The following is an 18,714-nucleotide window of genomic DNA, read 5'->3' as shown; positions in this document are numbered from 1 at the left end:
TTAGCATTCCAGATTTGTCTATATGTATGGTGGTGTGAATGTTCTTTTGAAGTCACTGTGGATGCTTATTGGTGTCCTGATTAAATGGGAAGTTAAATAAGATACTAATGATGTATGTTTATTTTAAATTAGTGTTAAACTCCCAATTTTATCTTTTATAAAAATCTTAATATATGAAAGTAAGTTCTTAAAATCAATTTCTAACTCATATCAGGGATATTTTATAATCAATTCCAGAATTTGTACTAGATTGGATTAGATATCCTCAAAGGTGCCTTTGAAAACCTCCACTCAGGTAATGCCCCAGATGTAAACAGCATGGGTGGATGAACATAATATATTGCTGTGATTTGAATAACCTGCTATATACAAATGTCACAGAAAGCTAATATATGCATGAGATCCTTCTATGCTGGACTGAATCTTACACAAAAGTGAATTCAGACTTTGCTATTTCCTCAGTAAAATAAAACTTTTACCCCAAGATGGGTAGAACTTAACACACACTTACAAACACATACAAAAACAAATGAAAGTCAGAAAACTGAGAAATCTCCACCAAAGATGCCTAGTCACACAATGGAAGCCTCCAGTAAAACCATAGAGAAAAGAATGAAACTTGAACCCTAAAATGAAAATACAATAAGCTATGTGACCCTAATCAAGAGAATTGGAAGAACTGGAAGCAGAGTATCAGAAAACCAATAATTGCATAAATAAAATTGAGCAGAATTGTCTCAGCTTTTGCCATAAGGGTTAAATTAATTGAAGAAAACTAGAGAATCCTCAAAAAAGACAAATGAATTGAAGATGAGTCATCAAATAGAGGATCTGAATAACCAACTGATTAAACTTAATGAAGACATGTTCAAATCAAGAATGAATTCCAGGAAGCATGAAGAAAATCAGATTTCAAACTGAAACAATACTTCAAAGAAGACATGGATACAAAACAAAAACAAAAAAACAAAACAAAACAAAGAGAATCAAATAGAGCTTTTAGATACCTCTCTAGAACCCCTCACTAACAGAGTCACTCACATGGAGGACAAAACCTCTGAGCTGGAAGACAAGACAGAAGAAATTTATTGGAAGTCCAAAATCTTTGTTAAGTTCAAAATCTCTTGCAAACAGAACATGTTAGAACTGTGGGATATCCTAAAATGACCAAATATCTGGATCATGGGTATACCAGAAGGGGAAAAACTCCAGGTCAGAGGCATAGAGTACATAGTCAACAAAATTATTGAAGAAAAATTTCCTAATCTCACAAGAGAGGCCCATCCAGATATAACAAGCTTACATAACACAAAACAACCCAAAAGTAATCAAAAAGAATAACGAAAATCACTTCTTACTCTGCTAAGAAGAACTTGTAGTCAAGGGACAACTATTTTCAATACCTATACAAAACCTACACAAAGCTATTTGAATTTCAGCCATCAACAATGTGATCTAAGTAAGCCATTTTACTTTAGGAAGTTAGCTTGTGTCAGGTGTTTCCATTATATTTTGAAACTAACATACCATAAAGGTGTCAACAACTTTTCTCATTTTAAATTATTTAGTTCTTATTTTTATTTCAAAAGACCTTTATAGCATTGTTAGAATTGATCACCACTGTCAGATATGGAGAAACATAAAACAAAACAAAACAAAAAAAACAACAACAAACTTTTGAATGGAATAATCACTATTTCACAGTTGTTGTTTCTAGCTTCTTGGGTGGACTCAACCTCATAACAAAGAACATAAATAAAACAGTATTTCATCTTCTACCATCTACCTTATTTACAAATGTATAAATATAATTTTAGTTCCATATATGCACTAGTTTGCTGTGGAGCTTTATTAGATGTCCCCCAATATATTCAATGTTTTATTATAGTTTGTAATTTAGATGTGCAGCCACCTGGGTAAGAGGAGATGTCATTGGGCAGATCTTAGGGTACAACCTTAAGAGGTGGTGGTAGATTTTAAATTCTAGTCTAAATATATGCCAAGTGTCTGAGTTCTGAGTGTGCTTGTGTGTTGTGTAATTTTTGAGTATTGGGCTTGTGGCATTCCCCCCCCCCACCACCTCTCTGTTTGGACCTGTGAAAGCAGGCCAACTTCTTCTGCCATTATCGAACTTCCCCTTGATGGAAAGCTTCAATAAATCCCTTCCTCCTCCCATAATTATGCTTGGTTTGGAAGTTCAGCTCAGTGACCTGGAAGATGTCTACTACACTTGGCTACTAGCTCTCATTTTTGAATAAGGGTTAAGCAGAGCTGGTGTCATTGAAAGGATACAGTAAGAGCCAGGCTTCATATTTAGGGCAGGCAAGAAATATGCAATACCCTAAGGTGTGCCTTAGTTTATCTGCAAGGAATGCTCCCACAGGAGCAGGAGGCATTGATGAAGAGAGATGAAAAGTATAGATGAGCTCATGAAGTTACTGAAATTGCTGTATTAATATCTGCCAAGAATTCTGATTTGTCATGTCAAATAGTTTTCCAACTCCATTTTATCTCCTCGAAGTTGTTGTACTGCTTGAGTTCATCTTACAATCTAAATGATTTTGTAGGGATAAAAGTGATCAACCTACTCCATAGGTTCCAGGGCAAAGAATGTGTGTGCATACACCAACTGTAAAATCAGGACTGAAACTCTCTTCACTTATGCTTCCTTTGCTGAGTCAAATGACCATTTTAACTTTACCTCTAAATTGGAGAAATTAAAATGTGATCCATTTGATATCTCTCAAAGATAAAAATAGAGTGGGAGTCACCATATGGTCTTGTGATCTGTGAATTCATCTAACAGTGCCCAGTTCCATTCTTTACCTTAACTGGAATTCACAAAATCAGAAGTTGGTGTTTATCCCACTCATGTAACTATGTTCTCTAGACCTTGTACAAGCTTGGCTAGCCTTGGCCTTATAAGATAATGCACAACCTTCCTCAGCTCATTTATAACAAGAACTGCAGTTTTTATACTTGAGTTCATCTGTCCCACTTTTCATTTGACCTGCAACTCAATTTAACCAACTAAAGGAGGTTTCTTAACCATGTTTAAGAGGACACATCTAGACTGATATGTACACTTTAAGTAGAACTTTGCCATGGCCAGAAACAAGTCAATTTGTCTAGTTCACCTAGACATAAAGATTTTGAGATATCAAATTTCATAGTTTTACCATGTGAACAAGAGAGACATACTTTTTAAGAAACTTCTGTAACTGAGGGAGCCATCCCTGAGACTGTTTCAATTGGCTGAGAATTTTTTGTTTGTAGTGGTCCAAAAGTTAAATGGAAAGCATTTAGGTTCAAAAATTTTCACAGACTATTAACCAATAGTTTGCTCTTCTTAGCTTACAATGGGATCTTTCTCATGTACTCTCTGTGAGCTGTGTTTGAAATGGAGACTGTGAACCAACAACAAAAGTCACTGGAAAGAAAACAGCAAGTGTCCTACAATCTACAGCAATCTCTAACAAGTATAATATGAAGTACAAAAGGCAGATGTATATTTTCTGTGAATAGACCTGAGTCCTGTATGCTATCCCATAGAATCATGTAGAAAAATTCCCAATAAAAATGTCCAAAGTATCCTCATTAATATACCACATGTTAAAATATTATAAATCTATATTAGAGATATCAAAATAAACAAATAATTTTTTAAAGAACTATCAGAAAAGGCTACACAACATGTCAATTAACAATGATAGAAAATGACAAGTCATAGGGAATACTTTGGGAAGAAAAACATCTACCCAATTACCCATGGCACTGAGCAAGCTTTAGACCTCATGAGAGCAACCCTCAAGGTTGGTGAGTAGACTACATAGTATGAGCAATGTGTAGAGTATCACTTGATCAAGTGTAGGGAGGAGGAAATGAGAGCATAGGAGTAGAGAATAAAGCAAAAAATTAGTAATGAATTAAACAAGAACAGAATAGGACATGGATAAATAGTTATTTAATCTTGGAAAGAAAAAAAAATACTCCTCAAGCATAAATTTAATGGAAGAAAGCCTTAATTGGAGATTAAAAATCAATTAAAGCATATGCACAAACAACTTCAAATCTCTACACATCCCAAAAATCATAATTAAAAAGCAAGTTAGCCAGGCGTTGTTGCACATGTCTTTAATCCCAGCCCTTGGGAGGCTGAGGTAAAAGGATTGCTGCAAATTCAAAACCAGCCTGAGATTACAAAGGGAATTCTAGGTTAGTCTGGGCTACAGCAAAACATTACCTTGAAAAACAAGCAGTAAGTCCATTGTGTTTTCTGGGACCAATTCTTTGGAGAAGTGGGAAGGACAGGAATCAGAATCAGACAAAGGGAAACTTCCTCTCTCATCTCATAGTTCCTAAAATTAAATTGGAAACTGGTACCATATTCATAGAATATCACTAATAATTTATAAAAAAAACACAGCTATAAAAATTAGAAAGAATTAATTATGTAATTGTTACTGGATATTGGTTTTAAAAGTTACAAAAGATGTGGCCAATGAGAAGTGTTTCTTAGAATTAAATGTACCACATATGGGGTGATATAAATGCAGGTAACCCTGTGGGTTCCTAGATCTGATCTTTGTCAACTACACAAAAGCCTTTGTTTGTGTCACAATACCTATGCTTTGTGATGTCCCAACACAATCTTATGTGAAACTTATCTTCATATTTTACTTAGAGGTTATAGGCCGCATTTCAAGAATGCTTTGGAAGATAGTCCTAGAATGACTGAAAAATACTTCTTTGCCTTTGGTTGGATAATCTGTTTTCTCTTACAGCTGGTGGAGAATTCTGGGAGGAACCAGCATGAATCAAACATCAAGAATAGACAACTCACTGCTTACCATAAGATGTGTCACCTCCACCTCATCTTCCCAGGCTCAGAAGTCACTACAGAGGAAGCAGTGACTCGAATACTGCCCTCATGCCTAGCCTAAAATCCAGTTCCAGGGAAATGGAGACAGACACTGGGGCCGTTAAAACCTCATATAAACAGAACAGAGATACAGAGGCAACAGAAAAAGAAAACCTAAATAATATCCCTATCTTGCTTGTCAAGGCTTAGGAAACCTTCTGGAAGAAGGGGCAGAAAGATTGTCAGCATCTCAGGGTGGATGGAAGTATCCTGAGATACTGTGTCCCTCACCCCAGGAGCTGACTGTGGCCTCTTGGTTCTCACAATGAATCACAATAACCCCACTAAAGACAACCCTCAGAAGAATTGAGGCTTGGGACAGAGGAGTTCAAGAGTGAAACCTCAGTATCGTTTTATTATACTATAGAGTATGGTGAATTGGAATACAAATCCCCCCAAAACAAAACCTTCTCTGGGGAAAACAATGCCTATAACAAGTGAATTGTTTTAACTAATACACATTAAAATTTTTCAGTGGACTTTTATAACACTACACTTTGTATATTTCTTTAAAGTGAAATTTGAAGTTTATGGTCTGGACTGGCTGATGGTTTCCCAGAAATGATAACCAACTTATAGTTGCTGGAATTATATTTGTATCTAAAACTTCATTACTTTCTCATTTCCCAGTTTGCTCTTCCTTCCCTAGGTCTGACTTATGAAGCAGGTTCTCATTTTGGAAAGGTTTACTGTTTTTAAAATATATGTACTCATGTTTCAATTTAATTAAGAGAATTTGATTATCAATAATGTTCAAACTTGAGATGTTGCACACTATGAACCATAAGGCTTTCTTGGCAGAATCTCTCTTGGCTACAAGAGGCAAGTGCAGATTAGGATGAGCAGAAGGAGGAGCCTGCCTTCTTGACGTTGTGCTGCTTTGAACTACACATGCCAGTTATGGACATAATCCTGATTCCGAGTGAATCATAAATCATAGAGTTAAGTTTGGATCACTGTCTTCCAGAGAGATGTGGCTATGGCATTCGTGACTTCACAACTGCAGTCAGTCTTTGTCCAATACTGGTCCCATAAACGTGTCAGCATGGTTTATAAAACAAATACACCAAAATGAAAGAGGGGGGGGTACTACCTAGAAAAAAAGAACCCAGTGGAAGGGAAATTTGGAAAGGGACAAAAGAAAATAATGGTGGAGGACTATGATCAAAATACATACATGTATGAAAATTGACAAAAAAAAAGTTTTAAAAGACCTGAAATGCTTTAAAAACATGGATTAGTGATGCAGTTATGAAACATATAGTTAATGATTTTGAATGTCATACATTGTTATCCTTTCCTGGGTAACTTTAAAAATTATATTGATGTTCTATACATTTTTAGTTTGAATTTATAAGTTGTACTTATAATCACTAACTCTATATAAGAAAGAAAAAATGTCATTTGAAAGAGATAAATGTTAGGTATCCTTAACACATCACATTAACCACCATTCACAAATGACTTTGGCATGAACTAGATGGCAGAAGCCACGTGGTTCTCTCTGACTGAAAGGGACTTGACGTAAGCACAGGTGCTCCTCTGATGTAGTATTATTGTGATCACCATGGCAGTAATTCATTTCCTACAAGGAATTCCATGTCTTGGCACTTTACAAAGAAAGAGCTCATCCTCTTCTTTGTTTCAAGTCTGCTGGCATGGTAAGGCAGATCCTTTGGGGAATTCAGAAGCTATGAGCATAGGTTGAGTTTCAGTGGAGGGGAAAAAGAGAAAGTGCTTCTTGGCTTCCTTCTTTCTTAGAGTAACAATAAAAATGCTCTCATCTAAAAATCCCTTATCATTCCCAGTTTCCCCCTGGAGTACATTGTCACTTGAGCCTCAGTGGCTCAGAATAATTTGATATGCCTTGTTCTGTAATGAGTTGGCTGCTACCATGATAACCATTGTATAAATACCTAATGAAATGAAAACTGTCTCCTTTATCCTAGCCAGCATAGTTGCCTCCCAGCCACGAGAATATGCTAGAGGAAATTTCCCTGAGTGGCTTCTGTAAGAATTCTAGTTAATAAAGTTTCAAACTACAGACACTTTCACACAAATGGTCCCAAGAGCCTCAGCATTATCATGCATGCTTGCTTCAGGATAGCATTTTACTAATTAAACACTCATTAGCTATCTCCTTCAGGACTTAACTACAGTTAAGATTCCTACACAAATTGGAAAACTTGAATAAATCTAAAGTGAAAATCCAGAAAGAAAACCAACAAACAAAAAATCTCTAAAAAGAAGTTGGAGTATGCTGTTTTCTGACCAGATGAAACCACAGGAAACATATCATAAGTATCAGATAGTAACCATTAGGTTTCTCCAAGAGACTGGTCGTCCATTGAAATATTGATGAAAATAGCTGGCCATTTTCCTGACCACAGCAATGTGAGTTCATTGAGTATTGTCAACTCCAAGAGACAAGTAACTGTAAACACCTTGTCTAGAGGAGTCAATATGATGATTTACTAGGTGTTGGAATAGTTCCCTGATGCTGAAGTGAATATCTAAAGGATGTTTATGGGAGGAAGAGGTTTATTATGAGTTTATAGATTTAGGGGAAGTTCCATCAACGGTGGAATAAGCATTAAAAACTCCCAGCAGAAAGAGAAACCACCAGCAGCCAGCATAACCTAATGCAGGAAACAGTAGGATCCCCACAGCTCAAACCACTACCTTGGATTGGAACTAAGATCTGCTTCTAATAACACCTCAGTGTTGGACTCCAAGATCTATCCCCAGTGAAACCTCACTCAGAATGGTGGCTGGAGATCCAAGTTACAAGTTTAATTTTAATGCCTGAGTCTGAGGGGAGGGGCACTCAAATTACCACACTAGGTTTTAGCTCTATGCTCACATCTTAAAAATATAATTTTTTTTATTTTTGTTTGTTTATTTGAGAGAAAGAGAGAGAGGCAGATAAAGATAATGGGTGTGCCAGGGCCTTAAGCTGCTGCAAACAAACTCCAGATTCATGTGCCACCTTGTGCATCTGGCTTATTTGGGTCCTGGAAAATCAAACCTGGGTCCTTTGGCTTTGCAGACAAGCACACTAACTGCTAAGCCATCTCTCTAGCCCTATGTTCACTTTTGAAGCAGGAAAAGTAACAAAATCCACTCTATCTGAAGCCCAGTCTGAGAGTTGAGAAAAGATTATTCTGTCCAAGAAATCTTTTGTGTACCATCAAAAACAGGAGAGCTTATAGAAGTCAGGGAGCCAACAAATAAATGTGTTCTCTCTTCAAAAAGAGAGTGTCCACAAAAATATAAATGTAGAAATTAAGATATAATGAAAGGCAAATAACATGTGTAAATGTTCAATGTAAGATGGCAAGAAAGAATTGTAAATTAAAAGCAAAGTGAGATGTTACTACACACTAATTACAGTGATTAATATCCATAACACTGACATCAGGTGCTTCTAGGAGGTGGAGGATCAGAAACATTTCTTTCTTTCTTCTATATTCCTATATCCCTCCCTCCTTTTCCTTTTTCTTTCTATTTCCATCTTCCTTCCTGCCTCCTTTTCCCTCCCTGCCTTCCTTCCATCCATCTATCCTTCTTTCATTCTTTATTGGTACTCATATACAACAGGGCAAATGCTTTTCAATAAACTACATCCCTACATCCCATAAATTCTAGTTCACAGATACTAAGAATATAAAATGGGACAATCAGTGCAGGACATTTCGGCACTTACTTAAAAACTTAAAACTCCTGACATGTGATCCATTCACTCAATTAAAGATATCCACAAAACAACTCTCACATGGATATTTATAACAGTTATATTTATAATTTCCAGAAGCATGAAACAAATGCCCTTTGCAGGTGAATCAATAAATAAATTATGGTATATCCAGACAAGGGCATATTATTCAACATTAAAAAGAAATGAGCCGTCTACCCATGAAATTTTAAATGAATATTACTAAGTGGATGAAGCCAATCTGAAAAGATGATTTTGTAGTAGTCCAACAATATAACACCCTAAGAAAGTAGAGATGAATGGGATGGATGAGATAAATAAGGGAAGTGAATCCATTCTATATGATGCTACAATCTTGGGTACCTAACATTAGGTATTAGTCAACACCTATAAAACATGCAGCATCTAGACTGAGCTCTCAATTGGGTGAGAGTTATGGTTCAGTGAAGAGTCCCTGTGACACTCAGATCACTGGAAGAGGCTTGATGATGGCAGGGGAGTTGTGTGTGTGTAGAGGGGAAGGGATTGGATGGGAACTCTTTTCTTTTTTCTATGAACTTAAAAATCCTCTTAAAGATATTCCAATATGAGAAAAATAAATTAATGAAATTGCTCAAAACTAACAGTCTACAACTTTCCTGGCTTCCTTCATGGCTTTCTCATTAGCAGTGAAGTCCCTGGAATCATGTAAGTTACTCTGGCTTTTGAGTTAACAAGATTTTAACTCTGTCAGCTATATTTTTTTAGCTATATGACCTTGAATGAAATGTCTAATCTCACTTAGACATAGTCTATCTAAAATATTACAATCTGGTATAAAATTCTGTAACCCAAGTTAATCATACATTAAGTATCTAGTAATCATAGCAAATATTTACTGAGCACTTACTATATGCCCAAAGCTAAAGTAAGCTACTTTCTATATAATAAAATTAACATTTACTCACCCTGTTCTGGGAAGAGCTAAGCTGTGACAGATCATATGTAAACAGGTTGTATATGGAATAACATGGCTAGCCTACACAAGAGTCAGACTTCAACCCAAGTTATCCAAATCTGGAAGTTTTGCTGTCACTAGTTGCTGACCTTCCTGGATACAGTATGTGCATAAAGCATAGATCTGAAAGCATCGCTACCTCTCACCATTCCCTCTCAACTTAACATGAACAAGGCATGTTCTATCAATGTCATAGTATTTCTTTCAAGATTACAAATACACAAGTGGGGCAAAGTTAAGTATTCTTATGATCTCTGTATTCAATTATCTTTATTTTTGATTGAGTTATAACTTTAAACAGATTTTAGATTTTTCTTAAGGGGATTTCCATAATTAAGCAAAGTCTTTAACACTGATATTAGGCCAGTATTTCAATTCATACTTAAATTTTCCTGTACCTCTCTAGTACCCTTTCTGGAGGAAGGTAAAAATAATGTCTAATGAAGGTTTCAGGCATGAAATATTTTTAAGCTTTGAAAGGTAATCCATTTATGGAAAAAAGGGGCTTAAGTGAAATTGAATGAGAACAGAGAGAGTAATAACACTTAACACTAATGTGAAAGTAATGAACATTACTTTAGCTTCAATTATAGGAAAAAATACCACTGCTCTCCTCTTCTGTTCATGAACATATCTTGGTTTATGTGGCTGATTTATTCCTGAGTAAATATATAAAATATCAGTTAATGTTTGCTTTTTGAGTTTTGTGTTTATGGAAAATGAGTTTCATTGTTAAGCACCTAATTGTTTTTTAATGCCCAGGGGTGATATCATTTTATCTACACTTCTTGTTTTTGCCTCTTCCCTTCTTTTTCCACAAACATTGAGTATAAACAACATATAATCATTGTCAAAACATAAAAAGTGAGTAAGATATACATCTTGAAAGATAAGAAATCAGCCAGGCATTGTGGTACACACCTTTAATCCCAGTACTTGGGAAGAAGAGGTGGGTGGATTGTCATAAATTTGAAGCCATCTTGAGAGTACAAAGTGAATTCTAAGTCAATCTGGGTTAGAGAGCATAACCCTACCTTGAAAAACCAAAATAAATAAATAAAATAAAATAAAAAGATACTTAACCAAATTAGATTCAGTTAATTTTGAGTATTAATCACTGGAAAAATGACCCTGGCATACTCACTGAACATCCCTATAGTGCACCTCCCACATTTTTTTTTTTTTTTTTCTGAATTGGATGGGATCTAATACAGGCTATCATAGCATGAGTAGAAGTAAGGAAAGGTATTTCCAGGCCAAAGCACTTCATGGCTGGTGTAAGACTTTTTGGCACTTTCTTACCCCAATGACAGTAGAAGGCAAAGGCAAATTATTTATACGTGTGTGTGTGTGTGTGTGTGTGTGTATTGTTTCAAATCAGTGGGAAAGGAGTCACCAGCCTAGACTGACAAGTGAGTATGTAAAATTTAGAAAATCCAACTTTCCAGTAATCAGCTTTGGAAACCAGTCTTAAATAAGAAAGGAACCTTAGAGACTTTAAAGAAGGGAAATTACAGAGCTAATGTTAGGGCCCTAACTGGCATATCTATTTTAATATATTCATGATAACAATTATGAAATATAGGAAATAATATTTCTAAACCTCTTACTATAAACCAAGGGCTATGTTAAGACAATGTATATCACCCAATGTTCTCCTCATTACCATCCAATAAAGGTTCTATTATTATTCCCACTTTAAAGTTGAGTACATTGTGATGTAGGCAGGAAATCACTTGCCTATGAATAGACATGGAGTTGAATCTAGACTTTCTGACTTCAAGGCTCATAACTTCAACAACCACATAATATAGAAAACAAAAACAGATATATACAATTATGTAAGTGACGATTTTTGTTTTGAGTTATAGTATGATTTGGGATACTGACACTGCCGTTTTAAGGGACCTGTGCTGGGACCTGTGTTCAATGATGAGTCTCAGTTCTGACAGGTGATGAAAACTAAAAATCCCCAGGAAGTCATGGGAACCAGGACCTAGCTACAGGGTGGCAAGAGAAACCTGCTTTCAAATGGAGCTCCTGTGGAAGCATGAAAGAAATTACTCTAGCTCCTGCTTTAATAAATTCTTAAATATGTAAAGGATATTATGAGACAGATAGTTTATCCCTTGGCAGCACCCATGCATTATATCCTGGTTAAATTCTCTTAAACATTCAGCTCTCGTTCTCTGCTTATGATTTAACACGATAATCTATACTTAATAGTATCCAAAAACTGGATAGGATAGTTCTTTCATAATATAAATCAGCTACAATTATATTAATTTATTTTTTTAATTTTATACAATAATCTTTGAAGTTCTTCAAATGATGCTATATGGAAACATTTCTACAAATCATAATTGACCATTAAAACCAATTTGATTAATGTTTCTTACCATTACATGAAGAAAGAGGAAGAAAATATTATCACTGAGGTACAAGTCACATTCTAAGCACCTGGAGTATACAGAATATACAGGACTGGACAATAGCTTTCTATCACATTGTAACATCTAGAAGTACTTTGTCTCAGGAAAGTTAGTCAGCTTACCCAAGGTATACTGAAAATATATTCTGAGTCATTGAAGAGTCATTGAAACCTTAGTCTGTGCCAGGCTGTAGAAAAGATCAAAGACAGAAAATGTTTTTTCTCGTAAATGTCAAATGATAAATATTTTAGGCTTTGCAGGCCATACTGTCACTACTTCAAGATGCACCTCTGCATTTGGAGTAAAAAGCAGCAGAGGGAGCTCTATAAAGAGTGAGAGTGGCTATGTGCCAAATAAAACTTTGTTCATAAACCCCAGCAGGGAGCAGGCCAGATTGGGCCTGGGGTTTTTTAACCCTGTGATAGATCACATGGTGATAATGTCACTTGATGAATACATGCAGAGCTCTCTAATTAAAAAGACCCTGGGCTACATACTTAGTTTATGCAATATCTCCACCCAATAAAATGTCGATCAGACATTTTTAATTAAAAATAGTTTAGTAAATTCAGTATCATCAAGATTCACACATCAGCTTCTGTTAGAATACATATCTCATCCAACATAGATTTTTCACTAGGTCTCCATTTCTTCCCACAGTTTACAATTCCAAGTGCAAATATCATCCTAGCTGATTTCCTATTAAACTGGGCAACACGATGAGTCCTGGAAGGCACATTAGCTTAGGATTATTAGACTTCTCTTCAGGGGACATCCCAGAACACATCAGGATTTCTGAAGATGATGTATTTGATTAACTGCATAGTCCCTACAGGCCTGTGCCTGGGTTATCATTTCATTGTCAGCATTCTTCAAATCTTGATTTTAGCATCCTTGTAACATAATTGCCTCTTGTTCTCTGTTGGTTCCTATGTGGAGATAGGGCCCTTCAGGAAATGTTCTTATACTTTCTAGGTCCCACTGTTCACATGTTAAAATAAATAATGCATTTGTAAATTAGCACATACTTTTGAAAACCTGTTTACAGTTTTGTACAACCTTTTAATAATTTATACTTCCTTGTTTTAGAGAATCAATAATCAAGGGATGTTTATTGTAATTTATCTTATAAAAAATGAGGTATTATGGGCTGGAGAGAGGGCTTAGTGGTCAAGCACTTGCCTGTGAAGCCTAGGACCGCAGTTTGAGGCTCCATTTCCCAGGACCCACGTTAGCCAGATGCAAAAGGGGTCACATGTGTCTGGAGATTGTTTGCAGTGGCTGGAGGCACTGGTGTGCCCATTCTCTCTTTCCTAACTCTGTCTGTCGCTCTCAAATAAATAAATAAAAGTAAACAAAAAATCAGGTATTACATCTATAATACTGCAACTTCAGAAACTTTTTAAAGAAAATATTATCCAATTTCACAACCTTCCCCAAGGAAAAAAATGCAAATAGCAAAAACATGAAAGAAAAACTGACAATAGCTATCATCTATTAAACATTTCATAGGTACCACAAACTATGTGAAACAACATAATCTTAACTTTTCTCAGTTTCTGAGTGTGATCTATGTGTATGCATGTTTGTATGTGTATGGGTCCATGTGCAGATGCCTACACACATGTGTGTCTGTGTGTGGAGGTCAGTGGTTTTCCTGCGTGTTCTCCTAAATTGCTCTTAGCCTTATTTTGGAGCTAAGGTCTTCGCTTAATGTGGAGCTGTTTAGTAATCCCTAGGCTTTCATCTGCCTCTCCAGAACTGGGATTAAAGCTATGAAGGTGCATGCTACTATGTCTGGTATTTTATGTAGGCTTGCTGGGGATACAAACTCAGGTCTTCATGCTGCCACAGCAAGCATTACTCATTGATCCAACTTCCCTGACTCATATTGACATTTTTAATTTCTTAAAAATTTACTTATTTTTAAATTTCATAACATTTTCAAATACAATTAGGGTTTGGTGATTCCTGCCCTTTCCTCTGCCACCTCCCTATTGATTTTTCTATGCAAGCATAGGAATAGAGGAAGGTTCAAGAAATAAAACCAAGCTACCTTGAGCAATGTGAGCACAGAGCCATGAGCAAACTTGGGATGATCTTTATCTAGAAATGACATAAGCTATCATGAGAAATGAGATATCATTTGTAAATCTCTCTATATGACAGCATCTAGAATTTTGACAATTACTAGTATACTGTTTTATTTGAATGTTTAATCATTTTTGGAAGTAGGCTTACTCTGACTTCATTGACTAATATGTAGAATTTCCTTATTTTCCCACCAAAGATGAAAGGAGTCATAATTTGAACTGAGGTTTGCATAGGGGGACAGGCTTAAGGAAGACTCTAGGGAGCATTAAGTATATAACTTAATTATAAGGGAAATGCCACCCCATCTTCAGATAATTCAGTTCAGGAGATATCAGTAGGATTTAGTAATATACGTAACTTTTACCACAAATTCCAAGTGATTCTATCACAGGTTGTTTATCAATCACTTTTTGAGGAACATTGGCTGAAGGATAACTATCTCAGACTGTCTATTTATTCATTCCTTCTCTCCCTCTGCTAGCCAGCTCCTTCAACTTGGTCCTCTGGGAAGGACAGGTCTCCTCATAATAAAGAATTACTTCCTCATTAAAGGTGGTAAACACTTGAGAATATTTTAAGTGGAGTCATGGTACTGGCTTAATCTGATTTTATGAGAGTCTTCTGTGTTTTGTACCTAGATTCAAGATAAAGATCAACCCAATTGATGACCCACCAAAGGCCAGTGGTAAGACCCTATTGCTGAAGACTCCATACGCAGCTGACACGTAAAATGGAATGACATAGCTGGAAGCCAGGAGAGAGTCAGTCCCCAGACAGTCAGCGTGTCTAGTGCCAGAAGGCGCTACATAGGCGACTGGGGGAAGTGACCAAGATCTGTCCAAGCAACACATTGTTTAACCTAAGTAGCAACAATTAACTGGATGTGATACCCACACAAGTGCAATAGTGGTACACAGCCATGGTGAGGAATCAATTGCTCTTGATTTGGCTAACTGATCCACTCAGTGGTACTAGACCCTTAGCTGGAGCTGGGAAACAAGTCGGAACCATACCTAAACACAAGCCCACTCTACAATATCAAGCTACCATCAATCACGGGGTATAAGAGGGCCTACACCTATCAAACTGTCTATCAAAAAAGTAAGTGTTATCTCAATTTTCTGGGTGCTAACTTACTCTCCGTTGGAGAATCTGCTTCTCTTTTCCAGATAGATGCAGATCCTAAGAAGAGAGCTGCCCCAACATACCTCAGAAGGGGCCCAACTGAAACTAAGGACAACTGGCGAAATAAGCAAGGGTGATGTTTTCCTGTGAACTGGATACCAGCACAATGGGGAAGGAGATCAATGCAGAGAAAAATCAACTCCTACCAAATCAGAGAGCCAGAGCCTCAGAGGCCCCCAACACCTCAGCACTGAAGCAGACCAAAAATGAACCCAACATGGCTCAGGGAAATCTTGCGGAAGAGGGGGCGGAAAGAATGTCAGAGTTACATGTTGGGTCATGATTTTCAGAGACATTTATCATACTAATAACTGGGGGCTAACTCCACAATGCATGACCCATTTTCAATAATAAGGAGGGTCTAATGGGAGGGGGTAGATCACAGATGAGCCTAAATAATGGTACCAAACTGCCTGTATTTACTGAAAAGAAAACTAATAAATTAAATTAAAAAAAAAAAAAAGATCAACCCAAATTTGCTGCCCAAATTTTGTTCCCATTGCCTTCCAAGACCAACTTTCAGACCATGTTTAGATTCTTTGCCTCATATTTAGAGAAAGGCTTGACATGTCTTCATATGTTTGGTTTCTCAATGACTAAACTACTTAGACTGTGATATCTAGAAAGACTTCTTCCAGAATACCACTTGCTTCATTCTATTTCTGCAATCAGTACGTTAAAAAATATATTTTACTTTATTTATTTATTTTAGGGAGGGAGGGAGGAAGAGAAAGAGAGAGAGAAGAGAGAAGAGAGAAGAGAGAAGAGAGAAGAGAGAAGAGAAAATGGGCATTCTAGGGCCTCCAGCCACTGCAAACAAATGCCAGATGCATGTGCCACCATGTATATCTGGATTATGTGGGTTCTGGAGACTTGAGTCTATGTCCTTAGGCTTCACAGGCAAATACCTTAACCAAAAATCAATTTCTATAGCCCACCATCAGTACATTTTATGGTAGACATGAACAGAAATCTACTCACCTTAAGGAGGTTACCAAAAAGAGACCAAAATAATGATTATACCCACATCTAAGCTTGATGAATTTATTTGGTTTCTTTTTAATTTTTTTATTTAATTAATGTATTTATTTATGAGAGAGAGAGAGAAAGAGGCAGAGAAAAAATGGGCAAATCAGGGCCTCTAGCCACTTCAAATGAACTCCAGATGCATGCCCCATCTTGTGCATCTGGCTTACATGGGTACTGGGGAATTGAGCCTTGAACCAGGGTGCTTAGACTTCACAGGCAAGAGCTTAGACACCAAGCCATCTCTCCAACCCTTATTTGTTTTTTTTTTTTTTATAAGAATGTGGGTGTTCCACAACAGCCCCATCACGGAGCCATTTTACTTCATCATGGTTCATGACTTCCTCACAGCTACATAGCTGGGGTCTTGTTTTTAGTAACCCTCCAGGTGTTTAAATACTCTATCCCTTCCCAGCAGCACAGCTGAAGCAGAATTCTACACAGATGTGTGGGGAGAGTGGGTGGAATCTCAGATGAGGGACTAAGGACTCTCCACACCCCTCCTTCTAGGAAGCAATGTCTACCTACTTGAGCTTGAAGGCCCACTGAGGGTGATCACAGCTGCTCTGATTAAGATGGTAATGACAGCTATCCTTAGAGGACAGCCTTCAGCAGCAGTATTTGCTTGCAGGCTCCTTCATACAGTTACAAAACATCATGCATATCCACCCTTAAATACTCCTTCTCATTCACTGTGATGCTTAATTTGGTCAATTTGACTAGGTGCCAAACCAGTTGGACAATAAATGCTGGCCATGTCTATATCTATATGGGTATTTCCAAGGAAGGGTACCTGAGGTAGCAAGATCCACCTGGGTGTGACTGGCACTATTTCATGGTCCTTAACGAAACAAAAAGGTAAAAGAAGGCTGAGAACCAATACACCTCTCTCTCTTCCTGTCTATGCAAGGTGACTAACCCTAAAAGCTACCATGCCTTCCCCAACAAGGTGGACTATATAAAGCAAAATAAACATTTTTTTTCCTTAAGTTTCTCCATATTAGGTGCTGTGTCACAGTGATGAGGAAAGTAATTAATGCATGCACCTACTGTCATTTCCTTTAGGAATGTCATAGGGGATACAAACCCTACATTATTACAGCATACACCATCCTTCTTGTTTGGTTTTTGTTTTTAATCTTATTTTCCACAGTTACTAATGTGAGATAAAGAAAACATAACAAAATCTGATTGTAATCTTAGATTTTATGTTTTCTTAATTTCTAATATCCTATAAATCACAAATTTGTTTATTCTGTGTCATTTTTAAACCATTCTTCCAGGGTATCCTTACCACACACTCCTTGGTTGAACTCCTTAGCATTTCCCACAGGCACTAATTTCAGCAGATGTAGTCTTGTTTTGTGGCTCCACTCTCCCCATTCTGATTTGCTTCTTTATAGTAATGCAACATAAACAATTTTATAAATCCAAGATATGATCATGGTATGCTCTCTTGTCCTTCTTAAAGTGCTTTAAGTTTTCTGCCACACTAAGTGAAGAAATCTGAACATCCATAACACTAAAATGCATCTGTAACATGAATTCTGCCAGTGTAGCTATACCAATCTCAATATTATTCCCTAAACACGTATTTTTCATCCAGTCATATCAACTATCTTCAAGGCCTTAAATGTACTATTCTGTTTCTAAGCCTATTCACTAAGCTTCAAGTTGCTGTCTTGTTTCATACTGTTGTGGTTTCTTTGTTTTTGTTTTGCTTCTGCTGAACTTCTGAAGAGATTTTCTTTATCCTTTGTCATTCCCTAAACACATGTCCCAAACATCCTCAGAGTGAATTTTCAATGCCAGTCCCGTGATTGCTTCTGCCCTGACATCCTGCTGCACTTGAGATCTGTGTCTCATCCTTACCTTATAAGGATTGCCTGAGCTGACTTATGGTCCATCTCCTTTCTCTACTTTCATTTTCTCAACCAAGCACATCAGCCTATGGAGGGCTGGGGAGTTGGCTTGGTGCATAGACTGCTTGTTACATAATTCTGAGAAACCTGAATATGGATTCCCTGGCCCTGTGCAAAAGTGAAACCTGTGGTGGGCTTCTGTAATTTCTGTGTCTCTACAGCAAGAAGGTAGGTGTAAACAGGTGAATTCCCCAGAAGACGCTGTACAGGGCAGTGCATAGTGAGAGATCCTCGCTATGCCTCAAGGCATCCACATGTGCACCATGACCTGTGTGTGTCCATATTCCATATTCATATACAGGAACACATGTACACCCATCAACCACACATAACAAATAAATGTCATATCTAAATAAATAAGTAAAATTTTCTGAAAAATCACCCAAAGTAAACTGACCATCTACTTGATGATCACATAAGCC

General features: G+C 36.9%; 1 protein-coding gene across 1 annotated transcript in view; it reads right to left on the bottom strand.

Annotated features, from left to right (window-relative positions):
- The window catches only part of Kcnip4 (potassium voltage-gated channel interacting protein 4), a 1,264,979-nt gene that overhangs the window by 838,185 nt on the left and 408,080 nt on the right, over nucleotides 1-18,714 (bottom strand). The gene's annotated exons all lie outside the window — the stretch shown is intronic.

Source organism: Jaculus jaculus, chromosome 11 (assembly GCF_020740685.1).
Source record: "Jaculus jaculus isolate mJacJac1 chromosome 11, mJacJac1.mat.Y.cur, whole genome shotgun sequence".
NCBI classification, from domain to species: Eukaryota; Metazoa; Chordata; class Mammalia; order Rodentia; family Dipodidae; genus Jaculus; species Jaculus jaculus.
Note: the sequence above shows the minus strand (reverse complement) of the source record. Positions and strands in the feature narration are given on the sequence as shown.